The following is a 15,641-nucleotide window of genomic DNA, read 5'->3' as shown; positions in this document are numbered from 1 at the left end:
CTACTCAAATGCTATTGACCCAGGAGTCTACTTTGCTTGAGAATAGAAACAGTCATGATCCCAAATGCTCAGATATTCCAACTATCAGGAGAACGTGTCCCACAGACAGACTTTCTGTTTTCTAATCCTGAAGCAAAACCATGTTCACTGTGCCACTTGGGCCAGATACTGAGCCTCTCAGTCCCACTAGGCTCAATAGAAAATGAAGGTAATTGTATTGAAACGGAAATGTTGTTATAGTGCAGTTATGAGATTCAAATGAAGTGATGCTTGTGAAATGCTGAGTACAATGATCAACACAAACTAATAATGTTTATTGGGTATTTACAACATCCAAAAGCATATTAACTGCCATTCACAAGACCTTTTATCCTCTGCAAAGAAACAATTAGGACAGACACAATATCATTACTTGAAGCCACCAAATTTATGACTATCAGGAAAATAGGGGACCAAATTGGGATTCAGAGCAATCAGTTTCAAGTCTCAGGTCTGCCCCTTCTGCTACCTGGGTTCCCTATTTAAGTCACTTTGATAATCATCTATATGAGAATTTGCTATTATGTTAGTGTTGCTTCCTTTTAAGCATAAATGGCTCAGTCTCTTGGAATTTCCAAATGGATTAGGTTATATAAATGACATTAAAACAAAGCAGTAGGATAATTCAAAAGCTTTTCCAAATGTATGCACGTGTTCCTCCCGAGAAAATCTGACAAGCATCTTCCTTTTTTTATTAACTTTCTCCCCAATGCATGCACATCAAGTAAAAATTCCTGCCTTTATGCAGGTATGGTAGAGCACTCCTGTAATCCCAGCACTTTAGGAGGCTCAAATTTGACCCCAGGCTCAGTGATTTAGCAAGCGACAAATTAAAAAAGAAAAGGGCTTGGAATGTAACTCAGTGGGAAGTCCTGAGTTCAATACCTAGCACCCCACCCCATCCCTACACACACAAATTCACTGCCCTCCATGGTGTCTAAGTTTCCTCTCCTGATTGGGTCTTAGCTCATTATGCTAATGAAAAACAATCAGTGGAAGTTACTGCTCAGAAATCATCTTGCACATCTGCTCATCTGTCAAAAAAATAAAAATACTACATGGAGATGATCAGTGGTATAATGTTTCGTAAGTTCCTACTGTAGCATATATAAAAATTAAACTAAATGAAAGTTGACAGGCAGGAAAGTAAAAGCACAGCACATCAGGATTGAAACCCTTCCCTTAAAACACTGTGTACACACTGAACCATGATATATTCGTATTATCCACTCCCGCCAAATTGTACAATCATTAAACCCATAAAAATTCCACTTGTCCATAGAGTCTGCACTCGTTTTCTCCTCTAATCCACCTGTGCCTCCAGGGCTCAGCCCTTGTCTTCTTACCCACTTCTATTTCACACCTCTGCCCCACACAACCTCAGTGAGGAAAGAAGATTTGCAAATATTGGAACAAGGAGGCTGGATCACTTCTTACCTCCGGTTCCCCTAAGGCTGTCTCTCTGCCCCATATTTCCTTGGCTCCCGCCTCCAAAGACTGCAGAAGGAAACAATAGCTGTCAGCCCCCGCCAAGCTGTGTCATCCTGAGATGCAGCTGAATAATCAATTACTGGGTAAGTGTATCTGAGCTACCCTGGCTGCCTTCCATGGGGCTCACAAGATCAAAGTCTACAGGAGCTGGGGCTCACCCTTCCCCGCCATCCTGCTCCTTAGCCCCAGCTGAGAGACATTCTCAGCCACTTCACCAGCTGGCCTGGCTTCATCCATCCCTCCAACAAGGTGTCTAGGGAGAAGGTCCCTTGTTCCCTTAAAAAACGGGACCTGTTGGAAAGAGGAGGAAGTACAGACAGCAACACTTGGCAACTTTGTGATCTGGGGCAAGGACCAAGGAGCTAGAAGACAGATACCTTGAACAATGTTTTGTTTTCCTTTTGGTACATCAAGTGGCTGTATTAAAATAAAGCACATAGAGTTAAACCTTGAGGACTCCAAGGAGAAGCCAGAATGTTGAATGTCCTCATGGTGTCACATCCCCAGATCCCACCCAGTGAGAAAGGGCGTTCGCTTTTGGTTTTCCTAAAAGAAAAGTCCAAATATGATGAAGTTCAACAGAGGCCTGTCGCCAGCAGCGGGAGTAAGCTGGGAAACAGTTTAAGGCACAGAAGAATTCTTGTGTGTGAAGGTGTCCAGTTGTTTTGAGTGTTGGTGTGGATATTTATGTCACTTTGGGGAAAATGATGGCACAGGTGGAATATCTGATATAAAAGTGGTTGGCGGGCAGATCAAACAGTGGGATGGAATGATTCACTTTAAAAACAAACTTTGTTTATATAACAGGCCAAGCACCGGATGCAAAGAAGCCCCCAAAAGACAGCATTTTTGTAAGATATGGATTGGCACTTTGTTCTCAGAAAACACTGAAGACTCAGGCAAATGGGCATGAAGCAACCAGATAAACAAGTCCCCAGATTAAGTGATTCAGTGGAGAAGAGTCATCCCTGAGTGGTCAAATCTGCAAATGTAGAGCTACGATTGTGTACTTCCCTGATGTCTGCAACGGAGGTGAAATGAGGTAAGTACTACTTACAAGCTACTGGGATTTTATTGTTTATTCTAGGCAGTAAGGCAAAGTGACAATATCCAGCAAACAGGAATATATATTTAGGAAGAGTATCAGCAGTGGTCTTTACTTGACAGTATCTAATAAAGGTACTAAGCAGGAGGCTGCTTCCTGGGAGCAAAATATTCTAAAATTAGATCATAGTAAGTACTGAACAGTCCTGCAAAAATATAAGGTGTGATCAAAATGTATAAAGTGTGTTTTTTAATTAGAGTAAAAGGCACAATGCCATTAATTCCTCTCAAAACCCTTCCCCTCCTTTCAAGCATATTTATCTCACCCTTCTTGCCAGTTTTCAAAACAGTTCTGAACGTCCTCTTCTGTGGGTGTCTTTGGCTGCACCATCCTGAATGGTGCCCAATGTCCTGAATTGGTTCAAAACTTAGATCATTCCCCTTCTTTTGGACTTTGGGGAGGAGCCAGAAGTTGCCGAATCCAGACCTAGTGAATAAAGCGGATGAAGACATACTGCAATGTTTTCACAAGTCTGCCTCTGCCGTAGGAGGCCACTGTTCACTCTTTTTTTCCACATTAGCAACATTTTTAAAAAAAGTTTATTTTGGCTCACGGTTTCAGTCTGTGGTCAGCTGACTTCAGGACAGAAACAGGATGGCGGAGGGCTATGCTGGAGGAAAATGTGCTCAATTCATGGTAGTCCGGAAGCAGAGACCAAAGAAGGGAGGAGCCAGGGAAGGAGAAACATTCTTCAGGTCACACCCCAGGGACTTGCCTCTTCCTTCTAACCGGGCCCCACCTCCCAGCAGCCCTTTCGGTGGCCCTGAGCTCTGGTGGATCAATACTCTGGTGCATGTAGTGTCCCCACGACCCAATCAGCAGACACCTCACCTCTGAACACAAGGCCCTTTGGGGGGACATTCTAGAGCTAAATGATGACATCTTGCATTGTGTTTTCCCAGCTCAATCTAGCCTGATTTTCTCAAAAATCTTCCTTTGATTTTTCTCTATTTTTCCGTTCCTAATTGTTTCTCACTTTGATGTTTATTATGACATTTGTGATGTTTAGTTTTTACTGTTTGAATCACTTCTGGTTTCTTAAGGTAGCTGCTGAAGTGATCAGTGATCTGGGACTTCATAAAACTTGCTCCTAGCTGCACTTAGTGATAAGAAATTTCCCTTTAATGTTGCTTTAGCAGCAGTGCACAAATATTTCATTTTCATTTTCATTCAACTCAAACCATTTGATTCTAGTTTCCTTTTTAATTTCTTTGCTGGTTAATGGTTTATTTAAAAGTGTGTTGTTTACTTTTCAAATATTTCAAAAGTGTCCAAATATCTTTCTGTCATTAATTGTAATTTAATGTCATTGTGATCAGAGGATAGACTTTGATTTCTTTTCTGTTTTTTTTTGGTACTGAGGATCAAACTCATGACCTCGTGCTTGCCAGGCAGATGTTTATACCACTGAGCTGAATCCCCAACCCCTAAGACTTTGATTTCTAATGCCATCCTATTGTAAGCAGAAGATGTACTTGAGTCTTTTAAATATATTGAGATTTGTTTTATCACCTATAATAAAGTCTATCTTGGTAAAAGTTGTATGTCATCTTGAAGCTGTCTTCTGTTTTTCATGTTAAGGGTCTACATATCAGTCAGGAAAAATTAGGTAATAATCTTATCAAATCTTCTATATTCATATTAAATTTTATCTTGTCTCTATAAATTATTGAGCAAGTGGTATTTAAATCTCCCCTAATAATTTTGGATTTCTCTTGTTGCACTTACAGTCCTCAGTTTTTGCTTTATCTGCTTTGATATTCTCTTGTTAGGTGCATAAAAAGTAAGGTGCATAAAAGTCTATCTTGTGATAAACTGACTTCCTTGCCATTACCAAATGACCTTTTTCTCTGGTAATTTCTTATGGTACAAATGTATTTTATTTGATGTTGATACAGCCATTCCACCTTTTTTTTTTTTTTGACTAGTATTAGCATGGCATATATTTTATCTCTTTTATATTTAATGCATTTTCCTGCAGGCAGCATATATTTAGATCTTGCTTTTTTTTTTTAATCCAATGTGACAGTCCCCTGCCTGGTGGCATTTAGAACCTTTACATTTAATAGTTTATTAATTTTAACAAGTTTAAAGTTTATCATTTGCTATTTCTTTTCTCCTTGTTGAGTCTGTTCTTTGTTCTTTCACAATTTTTCTGCCTCACTTGGGATTAAAGGTTCTATTTACAACTTTTTTGATCGTTTGTTAGGTGTAAGTTTTGTATATTTAGTGGTTGTAAGTAGAGCCTTACCATGTACCTGTAACATCACAATCGACTGTCAAGTGATACCTCACTATTTTGCCTGTAGAGTAAGAACGTGATAGGAACCTGTTTGATTTCTCTGCTGTCTGTCTCTATGCTCCTCTTGCCATACATGCTCACTGTAAATCTTCTATAAAGCTGATATATGTATTTATTAGTTACCAACCACAATGAAATAAGTTCGAGGCAACCCCGAGCAATTTAGCGGCTTAGCAAGACTCTTTCCCAAAATAAAAATATAAAAAGGCCCTGAGTCCATTCCCCAACACTGAGGCGAAGAAAATGTTACCGTTTCTGATGTACCCCATTTTCTTGTATAGATCCATATTTCTATCTGTTACTATTTTTCTTTCTTCACTAAAATTTTAACACATCTTGCGTTTTGTGTGTGCTTGTAATGATATTTTTCAGCTGTGGTGTGTCTCAAAAGGTGGGTTTTTGTTGTTGTTATTATTATTATTATTTTATCTGTTTGAGATAGGATCTCACTATATAGTTAAGGCTGGCCTTGTAACCCTGGCCACCTCTAACTCCAGTGATCCTCCTGTCTCAGGGATTCCTGCAGGGATTACAGGCATGTACCACCACGCCCATCTTAATTTTTGAAGTATATATCCCTTGTTACAACACTGTAGGTTCGATGTTTTTTTTCTCCTAAATTCTTTACAGATAATTGCTCCATGTTCTTGCTTGCATTCTTTCTGATGAGAATTCTGCTTTATTTTAGGTTTTCTTTCTGTTACATGCCCGCATCCACACTCTAAGGCTTTTAAGATTTTCTCTTTTGTCACTAGTGTTAAGTAGACTTTCATACATTTGAGCAAATTTTGGTTGTGTTATGCGTCTTAGATCTGTGGATAAATGATTTTCATTAAATTTGTCAAAACTGTTGGCCACTATTTCTTTAAATATTCTGTCTTCTTTATGTATCCCCTTTATTTTAGAATTCAAATACTAATATTTTAGGCTGCTTTAAATTGTCCTTTAGTTCACTGATACTGTTCTTTTTTATTTTTTTCTCTGTGTATGTTTTACTTTGAATAGTTTTTATTTCTATCATTCCAAATTCTTCTCTTCTGTAATGTCTAACCTGGATTCAATCTCTTCCAGTGTGGTTTTCATCTTAGCCATTATAAATTTCATCTCTAGATGTTCAGTGTATTTTTCGAAAAAAGTGTTGTCTCTGAGTCAGTGTATCATGTCAAAGCTTAGCTTTTGAACATCCAGAATGTAGTTACAGTAACTGTTTTGATGTCCTTGTCTGCTCATTCTCACATCTGTGTCTGCCCTGGGTCACTTCCAATGCACTGACTTTTGTCAATTTGGGCCTGGTTTCTAGTTTCATGACATGCATGTCCACTATCATTTGTGTGCTAGCCACTGTGGGCTGGCTTTGTTGGGTAATGGACATTTTTAATACTCCTATAAACATTCTTGATATTTTTTTTTCTGGGCTGTCATGGAAAGTCTTGAAAACAGCTTGGTTATTTGGAGTCTCTGTACTTGTGATTTGTTAGCTCCAGGGAAGCACATGGTCCAGGATTGGTTACTCTCTGCTACTGAAGCAAGAGCTTCCTGAGGGTTCCACCCTACTCCCTAAGAAATATCACTTATAGATTGGGAAAAAGGACTTATTCTTGACAATACTAGATAATTTTCTCTTTAATATCCTTTTGGATGTTTCCTTGTCTTATTTTGCATTGCTTCCTTGTGTGCTTGTGCCAAGAATACACTGCTGAGTGTTCAAGCTGGTGCATGTGATCATCATCGTCCTGAGAGCAGCTCTTTCCTTTTCAAGACTGCCCCGTATACTCTGCCTACCAAGATCTCCCTTGATACTTAGTTCAACTCTTCAACTCAGAGAATTTGTGAAGAATCACCTGGACTTCCCCCACCCCTGCAGCACAGACTAAAAATCCTTTTGAAGAATCAAGTTGGAACCATTGTGATGCTGATCTAGTCTCATTTCTACCACTCAGGGATTTCTGTTGTTTATAGTTTGATGGGCAATACCTTAAAAACCAGTTTCCTGTATGTTTTGTCTGGTTTTGTTGATTGGTTTATTGCAACTGGTAGGTTAAATCTTACTAATCCATCTTGTCCAGAACAGAAATACTCTTCCCAACATTATTTAACCTTATCATTCAGTCTTTGCAGTACTTAACCTTAGCCCACTTTCCAGAAGAGGGTGTTGCAGAGATAGACAGCAGGGTTTTCTAAACCCACACAGATCAATCACCCAGATTCATCCTACCTTTGATTCTTGAAGATATATGATTGTCCATATGTCTGCATAACTTTCTCTGGTTCATATTCCCTTGACTTAAAATACACTAGAGGAGCTGGGTGATGGAGAGAGATAGGGTGGAAAATAAGACCACATAGTACTGCCTGGAACCAGGGCACTTCCCCATTCCTTTGGGATGTGAAAATTAAGAAAGGGTGGATAGAAACATATGGTACAGATATAAGGACCACACCAGTAAGAGTCATCTTTTTTTTTTTTTTTTGCTCCCTGGCAACCACTGTGCCAAATTGGAAGTGTCATTGAGGATTGTCTAGTCCAGTGGGTCTCAAAGTTGAAGACAAACTTTTGACCATAGAGGATGTATAAAGTCTTGAGTGATGAAGCACAATAAAATTGAAAAGTGTTTGGAATAGACTGAAAAGTAATATACTGAATTCTGAGACGCACCTCCAACAAGAACTCATATCGACACATGAATTTGCCAACACAGAGAAATGCATTCTCTTAATGAGAGTGCATGACTGCTCTTTCTATGCATGAGCACCTCTCTTCTGTGTATCATGCTGCACTCCAATCAAGGTGGGGCACATGAGTGATGACTGGACACATCACATAGACCCAGCCAGTTGTCTGTCTTCACCAGCACTTTGTCTATGTGGAGCTAGAAATAAAGATATTTGCCTTTTGGAGCACAGGATTGGAAGGCTTACATCAGGATGATCTGGAAGCACACAACCTTGCAAAAGAAACTCATGTGCATAAGAAAGACAAAGGGGAAGACATGATGAAGTCACAGCTAAGAATTAGAGTGGACCGAATATAACAAGGAAGTCAACAGAGTTGAATCCTTTTACCTCTAGATGCAATAGTGCCTGAAAGCAACACAGGCACTCTCCAGTGGCAAAACCTAACAAGTCCTGGGTTAAGCTTTAATTGGTGAGCTAGATTTTTGTCTCTTGTAACCAAAAAGAGCCCTGATAAATCCAAAGGAATTATTTATCTGATGTTAAGATCCTGCATTGGTAGGAAGGCCAGGATGAGAATTTCACTAATTCTATTTCAAATACAACCAGACAAAAGAGAGAATTTAGGGCTCTTTCTTCCACTTGGAGTGAGCAAAGACTACCCCATTCACGAACGCTGCTAATCATTTTTATTGGCTTTCATGTGTATCAAAACCATAGAAGCTTAATGCCAGGTGCTTATGATCTTTCTCCCACCAGTGAAGAAGAGCCTGTTATTATCTCCCTTTTGAAGATGAGGGAAGGAGTCTTGGAGAAGATGTGTAATGTACCTGGGGTCTTGAAACCATTTTACATTGGAACCAGGGTTCTACCATGAGGGCAGCCTGAGCTCTCAGCAATGCACTTGACCACTGTGTAGTTTTCCCCGCACTTCTGTGTCCCTGTCCTTCTGCATGAGCTGCAAGTGTCCACGGGAAACTATCTTGGGACAGTGCTGGTAGAAACTGGCTGACAGCATGGCCCTTCTTTCTGTTCATGCATTTGCATGCAGGTTTATCAGCAAAGTACAAAGGGGCAGCTGCAAACCTTCATTTAGGACAGAGAAATCTATCATCCCACGGTCCTTCACGCAAATGATCCTTGTTTGAGATTTGCTTCGTTTAAGAGATGTCAGTCAAACTGCTGAGGGTAAACTGGCACACAAAGGGATTTTCTTTACATAAGTTTCCAAAAAGATTCACTGTCCCACCTCAGGTGCCGTTTATGTACAGCTTTTAGTGGACCACAGAATCTGACTTGCCAGGGTCAGATTAAAACAAACCCAGGTGCCTTTTCATTATTGATACCGTCACACTTGATTTTATAGACTTCCCAGTGACCCTGGTGAGAAAATAAAGAAAGAAACCTCCAAAGTATACAAACTTGGGCCAGTGCAATCTTTGCAGTTTTTGGTATCATGAGGAACACCCCATCTATGACTCAGTGGTGTCCCTGCAGCCAAAACTGGACAGCTGCCTATAGAGACAAGTGAGCTGGGAAATAATTTTTCTATGGAGTTTTATTCTCGTTTGAAAATGTCAGTAGACCTTCAATTATCAGTAGGGACAAATTTGGTAAACAGAGTGACACAAATATCTCTGGCAATTGTTGCCATGGCTTTGGTTTTGACCTACCCTGAGGCTGAGTACAGTTTTGGTGGGGTGGCTGCTGTTGATGGCTTAGTAGGGACTGCATGTTTAGACAGGGTGGGGCTGGGAAGCTGTCGCAGAAGGCCCACCCTGGGTCCGGGCTGTGGGAATGATAAACACAGTGCGGTCTCCTGTGTCATAGGGAGGAAGAGACCAACGTTGAGCTTTGGAAGAGCGGAACTGCAGGGTCTCCAGTGGCCCTGGGGCTGGTGTCATCTCATCTCTGAGGTCATTGACACACACGTCTTTCTCACACACCAGATGGTCTCTGCCTTGGAGTTGGCAAGCTGAGACTCCTCCTGTCCCAGTTGGCCAAGCTGTCCAGGACAGAGCTGGCGGGAGGAGAGTCCAGTTGGAACTAGGACTGAACAGATCACTGCCCCAAACCTGCTCAGGCAGCTCCACTGGGCAGACAGAGGACAAGTAGCTTGACTCTGCCGTGTATTAGATCTGTATGTTCAAGAAAATTTCATTTTCTCTCTGAGCCTCAACATTTTCATCCAAAATATGAGCTTAAAAAGACTTTAGAGATTACCTAATTAAAGCAAGCCATGGTTCCAAAAACAAAAGCCATATCCAAGAGACCATTTGTCTATTTCCTATAGCTTTTTAGGAGATTTAAAGTTCCCCACATTTGCTCTCTACCCTCAAGGTAGAATCAAAGCAGCTAAAAGTAGGTTATAGGGCCAGACAGAATCCCTGATAGACAGAATCCCTGATAGAAACATCTGAATTCCCTACATTATCTAGAGGACCTTATGTACTGCTATTTCCTTGAAATTCTAAAGCCAACTCATTTTCTCCCCAAATAATGATAAAAAGGAATCTTTATATTACTTATATCCTTTTCCACAATAAGACTTTTAAAACACTATTATTTTCATTATATTTTTAAAAGTCACCTTTTAATTAGATACTGTTGCCTGCCAAAGGTTTTTGCCCAGAGCCTGTTCTCTCCTTAATGTTCACTAATCTCCCTTTTAAACAGACAGATATTAAAGACACACTCAGGCTGAGCCAAAACAGGACTTCCCCTTGATATAATCAGCAAATAAGCAAGGGAAGCCTCTTTTAATTATGTTCATAGCCTGAGATTTCATGGTTCTTTTGTTCATGTACTTCTGAAAATCTGCTCTGCTGCTGGTATTTGGTTCATATTTTCTGCAGTAAGATAGGAAATGCAAACTCCTTCCTGCCTAACTTGAAGTCCAGTGTGATGGATTTCTTCACAATAGGCTGAAATCAGTCTTGGCCACTGGAGAGATTTCCTAGCAAAGGCCAGGACCCTGTGCTTTATTGCTGTTTGCTTTGGTGTGAGTTCTCTATGACTCCTCCATAAAAATAACTTATCCTCCAATAATACTGGTTGCCACAGAACCTTCTGGAAAGGGACAGGACAGAAGCCTCCGGAAATGGGACTAAACATTGCACAAGCCACCTCTCTACTGGGTTGGAAAGCTAAGCTCCTTGTGAACTAGTAAGGTTTAATTCATGCATAACCACACAAGACATGCTGTTCCTGACCGCAGAATACATCCTAGGATATAAGAGAAAGGGAAAGAAAAGAATACAAAAGAATTATCACCAACAAGAAACCAGATACAGCAGGAAAGTTAAAAGGCCAAAGGGCTTGGTAGGAAAGTCTGTTACCTTTAGTAAAAGTTTAACTCTGAAGGTGTCGGTGAGCATTTGAGAGGGATGATTCTGTTCACTGTGCTGATCAGGAAGGAAATGCTGCAGATCCATTATGAACTGCATGCAAACAGTGACTCAAGAGATGGGTGTCCTTGTTCCTTCAGGACTGGGACTATTTCCAGACGGGGCCATGCAGGAAGTAAGAGTTTAGGCCCTAGCTTAGAGCCAAGGCTCTTGGTAACGGGTTGTGTCACCCTTATCCTCACCCAGGTGGTTTCAGGAGGGAATGAGGGTGTTGCTTAATTAGCCACCTGAATTTGTGAGAATCTGTCCATCCCCTCCTTTCTGCCCTCCCATGATCCAATGATCCAGGTCATGACTGCACTTTACCAGCATGTCTCTGAGGCTTAAAGAGAGTGTGATTCCCACAATTAAGAGCTAATGTTCCGGGATTCCAAGGAGTTGGCAGCTCAGGCGTCAAGGCCAGCTTCGTCCTTCGGCCTTCCGGATATCTGCAGTCCCTCCTGGTCTTTAGGATGGTTGTGTCTCCCCCAGTGCTCTTCATCCCCATGTCTTGTGCCTTGGTTCAGGGGAAAATTCAACTGGAGCACTTTCAAAATAACTAGGGTTCCTTAATGGACACCAGAATACATTACATGGAGTATTTTTTTTTCCATTGGAGCTAAAATAAAAATGCATTTTGAACAAGATTTTAAGATTAAAAAGAAACCAACTACCTTTGTTGGAGAATACCTATTAAAGAAAGAAAAGGAATGCTCTAACTTGACATACTAACTAGGATGTCTGATGTTCTCTTATGAAGTTAGATTTTCATAATTTGTCCATATGTTCTAGAAAATTTACATTATATGTAAATTTTATGTTTCCACTTTATATGTTTCCTTTTATATGTTTCCACTGAGAATCTACCAGGCACCACATTTTGTGGAAATGGTGCCCCTATGAATGTAGGTGAAGTAAAAATACAATTTATGATGGGACTTTGACAAGGAATTTAGCCTATTGGAGGCTTAAGATGCTTTACTTGATCTTAGCCTAAAGGCAGAGAAGCCATAGACCAGGCTTTAGAAAAGGTTCCCAAGTGTTTTATTTTTATTTTTATTTTGTCGTAGTTTTTGCTTTTGTTTTGATACTTGGAATTGGCCCAGGGCATTCACAATGACTCACATCTTCAGCTTTTTACATATTTTTATATCGAAACAGGATCTCTTTGCTAAGTCACTAAACATCCCTGGTTTGATTCAAATGTGAGATCCTCCAGCCTCAGCCTCCCATGGTACGAAAATACAGTTGTTGAGCCTATTCCCAATAAAGGCTGTATCCATACTCAGAAGTATTTTCAGTCTTACAATAATTTTCTGTAGTGATACAGGATTTTTCTCACTAGGGAAAATTCTTTTTGAGCAATGAATTCTCTTTATCTTTGTAGGACCAGTCTTGACACATACTAAGTGATAAATGCCCTTTTTGAGTCATACACTGATTTTTATTCATGTTGCCCTTCATTCAACACAAAGATTATACAAAAGTTGTATTTCTATAGCTACAAAGCATATTAGAGATAAAATCCAAGTAGAAAAACAAAGCCTCCTAAAGACACCGTTAATTATATCAACTATTGATAATAGACATCTAGTCTGGGAAAAGATAAAGGACTGATATTATAAATCATTCATTTACATTTTAAAAATTTCATGTGAATATATATGTGAAACATAAGGTTCATCATGTTGGCCAGATTTAAGTAGGCAGTTCAGTGGTATTAAGTACACCAGTGATCTTAAGCTATCAGAGCCTCAAGTTTTAACAAATTTTTTTCTCACCCCAAAGGGCATCTCTATAATCACTAAGAGATAACTCTCTATTACTCCCATCCTTATGCCACTAAATATACTTTCCATCTATACATTTATCTTATGTAGATATTTCATATTAGTGGAATTGTATCACATTGTCCATTTGGGCTTGTTTCCCCTTGCCTAATGTTTCCAAGGTTTATCTATGTTCTGGCATGGATCTATTTCCCTTTCATGGGTGACTGCTACACCACTGTGCAATGCAGACTGCATTTTGTTTATCTGTTCACGTACTGATAGACAAGGTTCTAGCCATCTTTTGCTACTGTGAATAGTGTTTCATGGAAGGCTGGTGTACCAGTATCTGTCTGAATTCCTCAGTTATCCAAGGTATACAGGTAAGAGTGGAATTGCTGACTCGTGGTAATTCTGTTTAGTGTTTCCAGGAATTTCCAGGCTGTTTTCCATGGCAGTGTCACCACTGCACATTCCCAGCTGCCATGTTTGAAGGTTCCACTCTGTGCCTTTTGCTAATTCTTGTTACTTTCCAGTTTAAAACTGTAGCCATTCTAATAGATGTGAAGCAGTATCTCACTGCAGTTTTGATTTACACTTCCCTGGTAACTGATGATGTCTTTCTTGGGGCCTGTGGCTGTTTGTGTATCCTTTTTAAGTTTTATTTTGAGCCAGGATCTCATTAAGTTGCTAAGTTGATCAAGTTGGTTTCAAATTTGACATCCTTCTGCCTCGGTTTTCTAGAGTTCTAGTTCATTTGCCTTCGCTGTTGATGAGTTAGTTGTAGTTCTTTACATATTCTGGATGTGAAATCCTTCCTAGGAATGAGAAGAAATATTTCAAGTCATATACCAAGGAAGGATTTTCATGTCTATTTTTCTTATTTTCCTAAAAATCCTTTGATGTACAAAAGTTGTTTAATATTGATGCAGTATGATTTACCTAGTATTTCCCTGTTACTGTTGCTTGTACTTTTAGGATCATATGTGAGAATCCGTGATCAAAACCCATTCATGTCATTTTGCTTTCAACAAAATACTTATTGACTGCTTACTCTAAACTGGTAATATGCCAGGCACTAAAGAAAAATAGGAAAGATAGGAAAACTCCTGCCCACATAAAAGGAGAAGAAAATACATTAGCTAGTACTAGATATTAACAAGTTGTATGAGAAAAAGAAAATAAATGAAAGACTAATAACAACAAAAGATATGATCAGAGTGATGGAAGGAAGAAAAAGGTACTTAAATGTTCAGAGAGAAAGCTTGTTCCTAAACTCAATGTTTTGATTGTCAGCTGTATTCCTCAAAGGACCAGTTACCTAAGGTTGTTGGATTCACTATTATTTACTGGAAAATCACACATCTAAATCTAGCTTACTTGATCCCAGTGGCAGAATTGAGATTGGTTCCTGGATCTTCTAGCTGCCTTCAAGATTAATCAGCAAAGTGAAGTAGCTTAATAATTTAACACTAGCAGGAAGAAAAGTGAAAGAAAAAATGTAATTCATATTTTTTAATATATCAAATGTATGGACTCTTTGGCAACGATGAGAGGGTAATCAAATGACATATTAACTTGACCAGTATTTTGACAAGCTGCCTTGGAATGCAGGCTCCCAGCATTACTCAAAATCAATAAACAGTTTTTCTAGTTCCTCACAGGGGAAGGCAGCAGGCTCTCCAATTGGTGTCCTGGAAAGGAATGTAGCATGTACATTCCATTCTCCAGACCCAGGACTAGCAGTAGTGGCATTTTTGGGTGGAGAAGGAGAAAAAGCATGTAAATGCTTGGTCTTCAGTAGACTCCCTGATAAATAAGGGAACGGCAGATTGTCTTTTGCAGTCTCTAGTACCGGATGGCAAAACATGGTGGCAGCCCAGTGGACAAGTCGCATTCCACACTTACAAGCCCAGTTCCCAGGATCCTTCTGGACCCCAGATCAAACTGTCCTCCTTGGGAAAGCACCACCCGAAAGCAAACACACCACCACACTCTGTGTTCTCCCACACTGTGGTAGTTTCATTTCTCAGCGCAATCTCAGCTTTTAACAAAGAATTAAAAAAGACTCTTCTCTAGGGAGGTGAGTTGATTTCTGATTCTTCAGAAATTAGCTTTATTTGGCAATATTTTCTCGCTTTTTCAGCAGAAAAAAAAATGTCTCCTTGGGGCTTTGATAAGTGCTAATCACAAATGAACTCCATCACCCCTTCCTCTCCCAAGCAAGGAGTTTAAAGTCTCAAATTCAATTCCCCAATCATCAATGCCAGGAATGTTGTTCCAATCAGAGTATTTTCCATACTCAGCTTCCTGTTTCAGTGGGAGTTTTATTTTGTTTGGTTCGAGCTCTCCTTTATGATCCTCAGCAATTCTGCATCTCTAAATGTAAGAGTCATGTCTTCTTCACATTTTCTTGTGTCATAGCACCCACCATGCCTCCCCAGAGGGTTTGGAATCATTTTTTAATGGCAAAAGCATTTGGTGGATTTTAAAGATGGGTTCATATTTGGCAAAGCTCACTGTGATAAAGTAAGCATGATAAACAATGCTTTGATAAGTGTTCTATGAGGTAGAAGATTGGGAAAAAAGATGTAACATTGCTGTCTTGTAGATTCTGATTCTAATTGTACCATTTAGTAGGGAGATAAATAAAACTGAATAAAATAATTTTCTTTTTAATTTACTATTGAGCAGGTTGATAGTTATAACAAATGTCATAATATGTGGAGTGTCTAAATATCTAACAAGCATGGATAAAGACTTTACATACAAAGTACTTTTATAAAGAACATGTGTAAAATTATATATATATATATATATACATTTATGCATGCAGCATATATACTGTAGTGTATATACTGCAGATATAGATTTAA

General features: G+C 39.5%; 1 long non-coding RNA gene across 3 annotated transcripts in view; it reads left to right on the top strand.

The window, feature by feature from the left end:
* LOC134475799 (uncharacterized) overlaps positions 1–15,641 on the top strand; it is a 61,102-nt gene that overhangs the window by 30,464 nt on the left and 14,997 nt on the right. For all 3 annotated transcript variants that reach the window (XR_010047065.1, XR_010047066.1, XR_010047064.1), the window contains exon 2: positions 2,338–2,572. This is a non-coding gene — a long non-coding RNA (uncharacterized LOC134475799). The remainder of the gene's footprint in view (positions 1–2,337; positions 2,573–15,641) is intronic.

Source organism: Cavia porcellus, unplaced genomic scaffold, assembly GCF_034190915.1.
Source record: "Cavia porcellus strain 051 isolate PalLab524CR breed Dunkin Hartley unplaced genomic scaffold, mCavPor4.1 scaffold_4, whole genome shotgun sequence".
In the NCBI taxonomy this organism is placed as follows: Eukaryota; Metazoa; Chordata; class Mammalia; order Rodentia; family Caviidae; genus Cavia; species Cavia porcellus.
This window is presented reverse-complemented; position numbering and strand designations above follow the sequence as displayed.